Source organism: Colossoma macropomum, unplaced genomic scaffold (genome assembly GCF_904425465.1).
Source record: "Colossoma macropomum unplaced genomic scaffold, Colossoma_macropomum, whole genome shotgun sequence".
Taxonomy (NCBI): domain Eukaryota; kingdom Metazoa; phylum Chordata; class Actinopteri; order Characiformes; family Serrasalmidae; genus Colossoma; species Colossoma macropomum.
In genome coordinates, this window is record NW_023494791.1 from 31,043,551 (window position 1) to 31,057,293 (window position 13,743).

Sequence of the window (13,743 nt, forward strand, 5' to 3'; positions counted from 1 at the left end):
GGTATGAGGCAGTGTGGTTTGGGGAGCCGCTTGGGAGAGCCTCTAGAGAATTAACCTAAGCCTGGACGGGAATAACTATATGGCTGGATGTACCTATAAAAGTTCTCTTATTAAATAAATTGGCGTCAGGGCCCTGACTGCAAATTGATGGTTCCAGCTTACGTGGGAGTCGGGGGCTGACTTCAGGAGGGGTCGTCTCAGGACAGACTCGATCGAAGGCTGGAGCTCACGCGGTGGTTCCTCTCCTAGCTGGCCGTGGATGCTGCATCTCCGTGCGGGAACGCGCCTTTCCCTCAGTGATTGGGCGGAGGTGTCTCGTGGCCGTCTGACGGTGGAGCTTGGGTGGCCTTTCGAGGGTCGATCTGTTCACAGATCAGTGCGTGGCTCTGGGTGCGATGCTGGGTCTCCGTGGCGTCAGAACCGCTCCCACTCCGCTGGCGAGGTTCAGGTTGCAATCAGGGTTCTGAGGCTGGTGGTACCAATTTAACTAACTACCTCTCTTTAGCAGAATCGAAAGTTATGGATATATCCTCCCGGGCCAGACAAGAAATATCCACCTTCCTTCTCTGAGGGTGGTTCAAACTTAAGGTGTGTAGACGAACAGGCAAGTTACAAAACAAACAAAGGTTTCAGATCTGAAAATTTAGCGTCCTAATACTTCTGACCTGTCTTTCTGACCTAGGCCGGCACAAACTTAGAAACTTTTGTTGCTAACGCAGGAACTCCAAATTTTGCGGTGCACTCTGGTTTTGCTCGGCTGGAGACCCTACCCTTTGGAGGTGGTGCCAGAGTGCTGATAGGTTCTCCTCACCTAAGGTTCTCTGATTGGTTGTGCATAGTTTGAGGAATGCCTTCCCCAAAATCACTGCCTCCTTTGTTTCAGCTAGTTTAAACAAAGAAAAAGAACATTTCTATATCATCCAATTGGTTTAACTTTCAAAATCAAGGAATGAACAATTGGGATATTCAGGCATGTTTCTAAGAGAGAGTTTAACCCTTGTTACCTGATACACAATACATGTCAAAGAACACAGGTACTATTTGCCTATCATCTCTGAACATGACCCAGTGCATGAAAAAAATAAAATCAACAATAAAAGGAAAGGAACAAAGGAAGAAAAGAAAAGAAAACCACATTCAGGATACATCTTGGTCAATGGTCTGAACTCATAGCAATTAAATGGTTAGGTCTGACTGTTATCAAAGTTATACTCTACGTATTTCTAGCACTAAACGATAGAAAAAGATACAGGTAATATTTAGGTACTACCCAACAACAAGATTAATACCACAAGTAGTATTACTTACAGATCATAGAAACTTTGATAATCAAGCAGACAAAGCACGAATCATCAAGCAGAATCAAGCAGACAAAGCACGAAGTTTTCTTGCTTTTTTATAAGCACAAGTTCTTATGGTGGTGATGCAGTAATTTGCGGTTTCACCCCTTGGGGGCGCTGTGGGTCCCTGCTTGAGATCCCTAGGGAATTTAGAAAGTTGGAATTTTGCCGTCCAAAGTCGTACAAATTCCGTTTTGGTATGTCTAGTTTAGTTAAAAAGAGTTCTAACGAATGGTTGCAGTCTGGAGTGGACAAACACTGTACTGTACTTTCTGTTACTTAAGATAAAAAGTTGTCCACAGTACTTTGGAGAGGAATCTGACTGAGTCTGCGGTTGGGGGTATTAAGCCGACAGCTTTACGCCTCACTCCCAGACTTGCTGGAGCCAAAAGGCCCTTAACTTTTGGGTAAACACTCTGCTTGAGGTAGAGTTTCAGCCAGTGTTCGCTACATATAATAAACTATAATATTATAATAAAACTATAATGCAGTTTGAAAACATAAAAAAACACTACAGTATTTTTGTTGAAATTAAATTAATCAGACTAGTAGTCTTATCTGGTTTTCTTTTTACATATTGTTAATTGCTCTTTTCTCAGTTACATTAAAGATAAAAGGGTTTGATTGTGCACTGATTTCATTTGCTTTGGCAGAGCCAGCATACCGGCACCTGCTTAAGTGTCTGGAGAGAGAAACTCTGCTTCTGCTTTTGGTTTAAACCTAAGTTAAAATCAGATATTCAGATATTCTGAATTTCTTTTTCTTTGTCGTTGTCATTTGTCTACTCATTTTTTTCTTTACTTCAGCAATTGTTTTATTATTTCTGTAATTACTTGGGCAATATTTGAAATAAATTTGCATTTTTGTATTGCATCAAACTCTGGTTATAATTATGAGTTGACTGAGTGTTCTCTTGTTCACTAAATCGATAGTCATAACTGAGAGACCAAAATACTTTTACAGGGCAACAGGTAGACTGTAAACTGTCTGTTTATTAAACCTGATTCCAATGACACAGGTTTGTTTGCTGGGCATAGAAAGTAAAGCTACATGGTTTAAAGAGAAACAGAAACATAACAGTAGATAAAGATTCATTGTGACCATTCAGAATTATCAAAGTTCACTGAGTAACACAATTTGTGCTGGTTATTAGTTAATTTAAGTGCTGTACTGTATTTTGAGAGTCTGCTGTCTAACATTTAGCTAAATATACATTATATGGTCAAAAGTATGTGGACACCTGGCCATCACACGTATATGAGTCTGTTGGACATCTCATTCCAAAATCATGGGCAGTAATACGGAGTGCCCCCCCTTTGTGGCTGTAACAGACTCTACTGTTCTGGGAAGGGTTTTCACAAGATTTGGAGGGTGTCTGTGGGAATCTGTGTTCATTCAATCAGAGGAGATTTTATGAGGTCAGGCACTGATGGTGGATGAGAAGATGTGGCTCACAATCAACATTCCATTTCATCCCAAAGGTGTACAACTGAGCTGAGGTCAGGGCTCTGTGCAGGCCACTGTAGTTCCTCCACACTAAACTCATCAAACCATGTCTTTATAGAACTTTCTTTGTGTACAGGGGCAGAGTCATGCTGCAACAGGAAAGGGTCTTCCCCAAACTGTTGCCACAAAGTTAGAAGCATATAATTGTCTAATATGTCTTTGTTTGCTATCATTTTAAGATTAGATTTCACTGGATCTAAAAAGCCATAGCCTAAACCCTGAAAAACAGCCCAGACCATTATCCCTCCTCCACCAAACTTTACTGTTGGTATTATGCATTCCAGTACTTCACTATCTGACAGTCCATCAGACTAGACTATCAGATAGTGAAGCGTGATTCATCACTCCAGAAAACACTTTTCACTGCTCCAGAGTCCAGTGGTGGCATGCTTTACACCGCTCCAGCCATGCTGTTGTTACATGCACAGAATGTGGCTTGGTGTTGTCATGCGAAATAAGGATGAGTGTCCGTGAAAAATGCCTGTATAAAAGGCAGCATATGTTGCTCAGAAATGTGTTCAGTGTTAATGGTCCTTTCACAGATGTGCAGGTTACCTACTACCCCCCTCCATACCATTACAGACCCTGGCTTTGCAACTTTACGCTGGTAACAATCTGGATGGTCCTATTCTTCTTTGCCCCAGAGAACGCAACATCCATAATTTCCATTCTGAGAGGTTGACGCAGACCACAATCCACATTTCCACCGTGCATCAGTCTATTTCAGATGAGCTTCAGCCCAGAGAAGTTGGTAGTATGTATGTATAGACATTGTTGCCAGCTTTTAATGCAGTGCTCTCTGCAGGGTTGAAGGTCACAAGCTTTCTGGTGTGATTTTTGGCCTTGCATTTTATGTACAGAGATTTGTCCAGATTCCCAGAATCTTTTGATAATATTATGCACTGTAGAGGGTGAGATATCAAAAATCCTCAACCACTCATTGAGGAGTGTTTTCTTAAATGGTTGGACTAAATGCTGATACATTTTTGTGAGCTCTGACCCATCTTTGCTCATGAAGGACTGGCCTTTCCTGGATGCTCTTTTTACACTCATGCCTGATAATATTACCTATTTTAATTTTTTCTGAACCTTTAACAACACTTTTAGCCTTGAATTGCTCCTGTACCAACTTTTTTGGAAAGTGTTGCAGGGACCAATTTTAGAATAAGTGTATATTTACCAAAAACAATGAAGTTGCTAAGATAAAACATTACATACTTTGTCTTTGTACTGTTTTTGTTTAAATACAGGTCAAAGTGGATTTGCAAATCACTGCTTCCTGTTTTTATTTGCATTTCACATACTGTCCCAACTTTTTTGGAATTGGATTTGTAGGATCAGCTACCATTTATCCAAGTAATTTTGGTTTTGATGATGAAAAAGCAAGAAAAAGACTGAAGCCTACAATAAAACAGTACTAAAAAATACGTAATACGTAAAGATGTGTGATGTTGTCCGAAAACCTCTTAAGAAAACTGACCCGACACTTCTGACTTATAAATTATTATTTCAGGCTTTATACGGTGACTCACCTGTTATTTCTGTTTTGAGACATGATTTTCTAATAACTCAATCATTAAACAACATAATGGTACAGTATTTACTAGGGTGGCACAGACACAGGACGACATTGGCACTTAAATGCAGTATTGATATTGTCGATGGGGGTGCCAATACTTATCCCCAATACCACAAAGCAAGTTCTGATGCGCATGCTGAGTGACGCGAGCATGAGCAGACAAGCAAGCAAGCAAAGTTTATTTATATAGCGCTTTTTACAACAGGTGTTGTCACAAAGCAGCTTGACAGAAAAATCTGCATTACAGAAAGAAATCCGGGTCCGAGCCCCCATGAACAAACCAGTGGCGACAGTGGCAAGGAAAAACTCCCTAAGAGCAGGAGGAAGAAACCTTGAAAAGAACCAAGACTCAGAAGGGGAACCCATCCTCCTCTGGTCGACACCGGATAGTAAAACATTGTTAATATAAGGTATAGTAGTACACAGCGGGAAAACAGGTGGAGCAATGGTTAAATTGATTAGTTTAGTTTAAGCAGCAGCAGCAGCAACATCATGGGGAGGGTCAGTTTGTGAGGGTGAGGTTTGCACAGCGTTGTTCAGCGTGAAGCTCAGTGGTGGTCAGTCCGGTCCAGAGGGCTGGTGAGCAGCGGGCACCCGATCACGGCAGGCGAGGCAACAGCATCAGATGCACAGGATGGGCAGCTAAATCTAATTACCAAAGGCTTGACTATACAAGTAAGTTGTTAGCCTAGACTTAAAGACTGAGGCTGTGTCTGAGTCCCGAACATTAACAGGAACATTATTCCAAAGCTGGGGGGCTTCGTATGAAAAGGCTCTTCCCCCTGACGTAACTTTATTAATTCTAGGTACTAATAGTAAGCCAGCACCTTGTGATCTAAGTAGGTGTGATGGTTCATAATGGGAGAGAAGTTCACTCAGGTACTGAGGGGTGAGCCCGTTTCTTAAGTCAGTAAGAGAATTTTATAATCAATGCAAAATTTAACTGGTAACCAGTGTAGGGTTGATAAAACTGGGCTAATATGGTCAAATTTTCTGGTTCTAGTAAGAACTCTGGCTGCAGCGTTCTGGACTAGTGAAGCTTGTTAAGGCTTTTGCTGGGACATCCAGACAGCAGGGCATTACAGTAATCTAGCCTTGAAGTAATAAATGCATGAACTAACTTTTCTGCATCCTGTAGAGATAATGCATTCCTTAATTTAGCAATATTGCGGAGATGCAGGAAGGCTGTTCTAGTAATATTAGTTATATGTGTGTCAAAAGACAGACCAGGGTCTATCATGACACCAAGATTTTTTAAAGGTGAGCTTGATGCTACTGAGAAATTGGTAAGTTTAAGTGTAAAATCAGACAGTTTGTTTCTAGACAGAACTTAACACGTTGGCGGTGTGAGTTGACAAGCGGCAGCAAACATGCTCATGGTGAAATCTGTGACACAGAGGTGGGAACAAGTCACTAAGTTGCAAGAAACAAGTAAGTCTCAAGTCTTGACACTCAAGTCCCAAGTCAAGACAGTCGAGTCTTGAGTCGAGTCCTGAGTCAAGTCCTGAGTCAGTGAAGGCGAGTCTCAAGTCAAGTTGCCAGTCAATAGTCCTAATCTTCGAGTCTTAAACAAGTCAGTATGCATTCTTCAGCTAATTTAAGGCCATAACACTGAATAATGGTATTATAGCTTTTTAATGACAGCACGTTAGCAGTGTATGGCTGTATGTTCATTTTTTATTAATTTTTTACCCTTCATACTAAAATAAAAAATCCTTGATACACAAATAACTATGACAGGTATACTGTGTATAACAAGATTAGTGCACTACACATGAAAAGATGACATAGGATTAAAATAAAAACTAGCTAGCACTAAAACTAGCTCAGCCAACTAAAAACAACCACTAGTTTGAATTGAATTTAGACGACAACAGAAACCAAAATGACCGAGCTGAACAAAGTGTACAGAAAAGACAACAAAATGATGGTAAAAGTTCAAAAGCTGAAGTTGACTTTTTTCTCCAGCAGCTTCTCATTTGAATTGTCCATTCCACCTTAAATGGTGCAGCAGTTACTTTCTGGCACCTGCTGCACCATTTAAGGTGGAACAGCAAATAATAATCTAATATGAAGCTGACGGATAAAAAGTCAACTTCAGCCTTGTGGTGAATGTTGCGCTTGTTTTACCCGCAGAAGCTGTTAAAATTAGGTCTGATAGCTGTTTCTTTTGTTTTGCTATCATGAGGAAAATGGTCAGTTCGCCTGGTAAGTTTCTCCAGTAAAACTAGTTTAAGTGCTTAGTTTTATTGATGCTGTTGATACTTCGCATGTTTCTAACTTATGGAGGCGAATTTGAGCTCTAATGCTTCACTTGTCTTCCGAAATAAAATAAGCCGAGCGTTAGCACAGTGACAGACATCTGACGACGCTGCTGTGTATCAGATTTACAGCAGGAAACAAATCCATTCACATGTAAAATAACTGACGGTGTAGCAGTCTGCAGTCCAACGTCTCTCCACATTTTTTCAACTTTGGGTCTTGAGCCTTTCTGAGGCGTAAGCCTAATTCAAGAGATTAAGCTAATTCAAGAAAAATAGTTGTTGAATATGGTTCTTTTTACTAATAATTTGTAGTAAATAAACAAAACATAGGTTAGTTTTAAGCATATATATATATACATATATATATATGTATATATATATATATATATATACATGCTGGTGCATGTATAAGAATATATAAGTGTTTATATAACTGGTGCAGACAAAGAATGTGTGAAAATAAACACCCAGAAAATGTGCTACATGCCCTGTGTTGTTGATACATCCTGTGAAAGCTGCTGCACAACCACAACACCACAAACAGAGTGAAAAAAGTGCAGTGGATTCATCACCATCACCAAACTAACTGAAATGTAGAAGCTCCAGAGATCTTCAGACTCTCTCTCACCTGTCAAGAGTTTTTTCCTTGTGTTCAATAGGCTTGTAATAGTCTTGTAAGATTAGCATCATATCAGATAAAACCATGTGAATGAGTTCAAGTGAATCTCCACTTTGAGTAATAAAAGCAAACCTATGACTAAAGCCACACTGTTCTTCTGTGAATTAGTGTGGAGATCAAGGGTGTAAGTGGGCCGTATGCAGTATATACAGGGATGGGGGAGTAGCTAAGTAGCGCACTACTTTTTGTAGGTAACTAAACAATTTTGTAGCTAATAGCTGTAGCCGCTACAGTCTTATGAAAGGTATCTAATAGCTGTAGCGCCTACAAATTTTTGTCTAGCTATAGCGATGATTTTCGCTACAATTTTGCTATAGGCTTCAGGCAATCCGTGCAAAATCTGAACCATAGAACGTGGTCATTAATGGCTAGTGGTGACTGTGCAATCCTGACCGAGCCCCGGACAGTTCGAGCAAACGGTCACACGCTCGCCCCACGCGTTCATCGCCCCTTGCTAGTAAGCTTAGCTCAGGCTTCAGCTACCGAAATATTAAGAAGAGCCATTTTGTCCTTTCAACAAAAATAAGACCACATTGGGAGCCACAACATTTTATGTCCGTTTTACCATCTTGGCTGTAAATGTGTCTCAGGGTGTGCTGATCTACAGGCTAACAAATATTAACGAAAGTGCAGACTTACTTTGCTCTGTTTTAAGCTTTAGGTCAGCTGTAGCCACTTTTCTCCCACCTCTGTCAGGAAACTTCTTCACAAGTTTCTTGTAAAATGTCTCTCAATGTTCAACTTTTTACAAGGCTGAAGTTCAGCTTCTCATTCACCAGCTTCTCGTTCGAATTCTCCCATTCCACCTTAAATGGCACAGCAGTACAATCTGCGCCTCAGGCACCATTTAAGGTGGAACGGTACAATTTGAACGAGAAGCTTGTGAATGAGAAGCTTCAGCCTCGCAAGTTTTTGTAGATTAAACATATCAGGAAACCAGCTGAGTGATTATAAATGCAAATAAGTCCATTCATCTCCAAATTATTGATGTTGGTCTTAAATCTTTCTCTTTGCCTTTTCGTTGTCTGCGTTGCTGTGTGTCCAGCAGTCTGCATGTCAGTCTTCAGCATTAAAGGTTGGTGAATTAGCAGTTATACATTAACTCCAGCGTTTAAGACCATTTATTGTGAAAACTGTGTTAGAACTGTGTGTTATAATGATTTTACAGCAGAGGATTATGTTATTTTACCTAAAAATCTACTTCTGCTGTGGAGCCGCAACAGCTCTGCAGCAGTGAAGAGATTATTCAGGCCTGATTCTCACCCCAAACAGAGCCAGGGTCACTGATGAGGATTTTGAGGATAAAGTGTTGCTGAAGTTTAAAGGACTCTGAATGTCATGTCTGTAAATATCTTGCTGAAATGTTTAAATTGGAGCAGTTTTATTTCAACAGTTGACAATGCTCTGCACAAAGTTGTTTGGTTTGTATGCAGTTCTTTTTGTTGACTTTGGTAAGAAAAACATGGAATGATTGACTTTGCCTTTACTTAGTGTACATTTTTGTTGGATATCACTTTGGTTGTGTAAGTTTGATTGTTGGTTACACTTCAACTTACTTTTTGGTGATCTTTTTGTATATTTGCAGCTTTTCAATTGTTTGTTTCTTTCTGGCACAAAACTAAATACAGTGACTTATTCACACTTTCAGTTGGGCTTGTTTGGTGTGTCAGGTGGAGATTCACAAACATTCTAACAGTCGCGCTTTGAAAGCCGATGGGGGTGCCAATACTTATCACCAGTACCACAAAGCAAGTTCTGATGTGCATGCTGAGTGACGCGAGCATGAGCAGACAGAACTTAACACGTTGGCAGTGTGAGTTGACAAGCAGCAGCAAACATGCTCATGGTGAAATCTGTGACACAGAGGTGGGAACAAGTCACTAAGGTGTAAGAAACAAGTAAGTCTCAAGTCTTGACACTCAAGTCCCAAGTCAAATCCCAAGTCAAGACAGTCGAGTCTTGAGTCAAGTCCTGAGTCAGTGAAGGCGAGTCTCAAGTTGAGTTGCCAGTCAATAGTCCTAATCTTCGAGTCTTAAACAAGTCAGTATGCATTCTTCAGCTAATTTAAGGCCATAACACTGAATAATGGTAACAGTACTATAGCTTTTTCATGACAGCACGTTAGCAGTGTATGGCTGTGTGTTAATTTTTTATTAATATTTTTACCCTTCATACTAAAATAAAAAATCTTTGATACACAGATAACTATGACAGGTATACTGTATATAAAAAGAGTAGTGCACTACACATGGAAAGATGACATAGGATTAAAATTAAAACTAGCTCAGCACTAAAACTAGCTCAGCCAACTAAAAACAACCACTAGTTTGAATTGAATTTAGACGACAACAGAAACCAAAATGACCGAGCTGAACAAAGTGTACAGAAAAGACAACAAAATGATGGTAAAAGTACAAAAGCTGAAGTTGACTTTTTTCTCCAGCAGTTTCTCATTTGAATTGTCCATTCCACCTTAAATGGTGCAGCAGTTACTTTCTGGCGCCTGCTGCACCATTTAAGGTGCAGTTTAAGTGCTTAGATTTATGGATGCTGTTGATACTTCGCATGTTTCTAATGTATGGAGGTGAATTTGAGCTCTTATGCTTCACTTGTCTTCCGAAATAAAATAAGCTGAGCATTAGCACAGTGACAGACATCTGACGACGCTGCTGTGTATCAGGTTTACGGCAGGAAACAAATCCATTCACATGTAAAATAACTGACGGTGTAGCAGTCTGCAGTCCAACGTCTCTCCATATTTTTTCAATTTTGGGTATTGAACCTTTCCGAGTCATAAGCCTGAAGTCCGAGTCAGAGTCATTGGTGTTCGAGTCAAAATCGAATCTCAAGTGTTTCTCGATTTTCTTGAGTTGAGCCTCAAGTCATCAAATTCGTGACTTGAGTCAAACTCAATGACTTGAGTCTACACTGACACCAGTATTTTGTGGGAAGGCGGTGGTAGTGAGTGACACAGAGGTCACATTCTCTTGGTCATTCTTCAACGTGACTCAGACAAGAAAACACACAATTTAAATAAGGTAAAGTGTGTTGACCTTCATAAGTCAGAGAATGGCTATAAAAATCTCTACTTACCTGAAAATGCCCACATCTACAGTTAGAGCGATAATTAAAAAATTCCAGTCAACTGGAACTGTGACAAACTTGCCTGGACGAAGACCCAAGTTTATTTCACACAGTGAGGAGGACGGTAAGAGAGGCAAAAGTCACTGTTGGAGAGCTATAGAAAAAAGAGTCAAGAGTTTTTCCCTTGTGTTCAATAGAATGATGTACGTTTATCATCATATCAGGTAAAACCATGTGAATGAGTTCAAGTGAGTCTCCACTTTGAGTATCAATAAAAGCAAACCTGAGACTAAAGCCACATTGTTCTTCTGTGAACCAGTGTGGAGATCAAGAGTGTAAGTAGGTCGTATGCAGTATATACAGTGCAGTGAGTAATCAGCTAATAGTTTTGTTAGCAGCTAATTAGCAAGTCTGTTATCTAAATTAGCTCTGTTTCATGCCATATTTTTAACATCTTAGAAGATGTTACAGTAGAAGACTAAGTGCTTTTTTTTGGCAATGGAAGGTTGAACAAAGTATCAAATGCAATAACTGTGGCACATGTATTTTTGTTAAAAATAATTATAACCCCATTTCCAAAAATTTGGGATGCTGTGCAAAACGTAAATGAAAACAAAATGCAATGATGTACAAATCACTTAAATTTAAAATAATACATTTATTTAAAAATAGTACAAAGATAACAAATCAAATGTTGAAACTGAGAAAATGTATTGATTTTTTGAAAAATATACGCCCACTTTGAATTTGATGGCAATAACACATTCCAAAAAAGTTGGGACAGGGCAACAAAAGACTGGTAAAATTGTGTAATGCTAAAAAAACACCTGAAGTTTAATTGGCAACAGGTAAGTAACATCACTGGGTAGAATAAGAGAGAGGAAAAAGAGTATACCAGGGAGGCTTCTTTCAGAAGTTAAGATGAGGAGAAGTTCACCACTCTGTGAAAGACTGTGTGGGCAAATAGTGCAGCAATTCAAGAATAACATTTCTTAATGTAAAATAGTAAAAGAACTTTGGGATTTCATCATCTATGGTACATAATATCATTAAAAGATTCAGAAAATCTGTAGAAAACTCTGTATGCAAGGGACAAGGCCAAAAACCAGTATTGGCTAGCCAAGATCTTTGGGCCCTCAGGTGACACTGCATTAAAAACAGACATGATTCTGCAGTGGAAATCACTGCATGGGCTCAGGAACACTTCTGAAAAACACTGTCTATGAAAACAGCTCGTCTCTTAAATGCAAGTTAAAACTATACTATGCAAAGAAGAAATCATATATAAAGAGGACCCAGAAATGCTGCCTCCTTCTCTGGGCCAGAGCTGATTTGAGATGGAGTGAGGCGAAGTTGAAAAGTGTCCTGTGGTCCGACGAATCTAAATTTGAAATCAGGCTTGTTATCAGCACACTTCAAAAGCCAGCATCCATGATGGCATGTGGGTGCATTTGTGCACATGGCATGCGTGACTGGCATATCTGTGAAGGCACCATTAATGCTGAACGATAGATACATGTTTTGGCAACATATGTTGCCATGCAGATAATATCTTTTTCACGACGACGTCTTCCTTGATTATTTCAGCAGCACAATGTCAGACCACGTTCTGTGTGCACTCCAGACCTGTCATCCACTGAAAACATAAGGCACTTTATGAAACGAGAAACATGACAAGAGACCCTGAATTGTTGAGCAGCTGAAATCATACATCAAGCAAGAATGGGAAAACGTTTCACTTTCAAAGCTACAGCAATGGGTCTCCTTAGTTCCCAAACACTTAAAGAATGTTGTTAAAAAAGAGGTGATGCAGCACAGTGGTAAACATGCCCCTCTCCCAACTATTTTGGAACGTGTTGCTGCCATCAATTTCAAAATGGGCAGATATTTTTCCAAAAACAATAAATTTATCAGTTTTAGCATTCGATGTGTTGTATTTGTACAATTTTTACATAAATATGGGGTGTAAATGATATTTTTCAATTAAAGATTGTATTTTTCCAATTTTTTAATGTGAGATTAAGCTAATTCACAAAATAGTGTGTTTAATTCAGTTGTTAAATATGGTTCTTATTACTAATTATTTGCAGAAAATAAACAAAAATAGGCTAGTTTCAAGCATATATATATATATATATATATATATATATATATATATATATATATACATATATATATATGCTGGTGCATGTATAAGAATATATAAGTGGTTAACATAACTGGTGCAGATAAAGAGTGTGTGACAATAAACAACCTGAAAATGTGCAACATGCCCTGTGTTACTGTTACATCCTGTGAGGGCTGCTGCACAACCACAACACCACAAACAGAGTGAAAAAAGGTGCAGTGGTAAATTCATCACCATCACCAAACTAACTGAAATGTAGAAGCTCCAGAGATCTTCAGACTCTCTCTCACCTGTCAAGAGTTTTTTCCTTGTGTTCAATAGTCTTGTAATAGTTTTGTAAGATTAGCATTCGATCAAATAAAACCATGTGAATGAGTTCAAGTGAATCTCCACTTTGGGTAATAAAAGCAAACCTGTGACTAAAGCCACACTGTTCTTCTGTGAATCAGTGTGGAGATCAAGAGTGTAAGTAGGTCGTATGCAGTACATACAATGCATGAATGAACTAAAATACAGCCTATTAATAACCCTAAGGACTACGCTGAATATTGATAAAGAACATTGAAAGATAAAATGAGCCTGTATTGTTTTATTTAGTTTTTTTTATTATTTTATTTTTAATTGTGTTAAAGCAGCAAGGAACTAGAAACATGTGCAAAATATACCCTCGTAATATTTTTCTCTCATACGGTACAACAGACAAAAGCTGCTTTACTGGCTGTGCCACGCTGTTTGGCAAACGAGACTGAAGATGATAAAGGGCATATTGGCTAAATGTTAGCTAATACAAGCTGATTGTGATCTTCAAGTGTATAATGTGGTGTATGTTGGTGACACACAGCCCTCCAGCATGGACTCTCAGATTTCTCAGAATCCTTTGGGTGATCATGTGACTCCATCACGCTCAACTTGTCATCGATCTGCCTCACCTGAATACTTAATATTTGCACCTGTTTTGTCTGTCATATGACCAGTTTAGTTAGCCTCATAAACCATTTAGAGTAGGGACTTTGTGAGGTATTCCCACTGTTTTCAGAGCTACTGAACGTTCATTGTGCATTCTGGTTTGTTTTTCTCGTGTATTGAACTTTTGCCTGTTTATTCGACTCTGCCTTTTGTTTTCTCCCCTTAGTTTGGTTATGACTGTGTTTTTCTGGTATTGG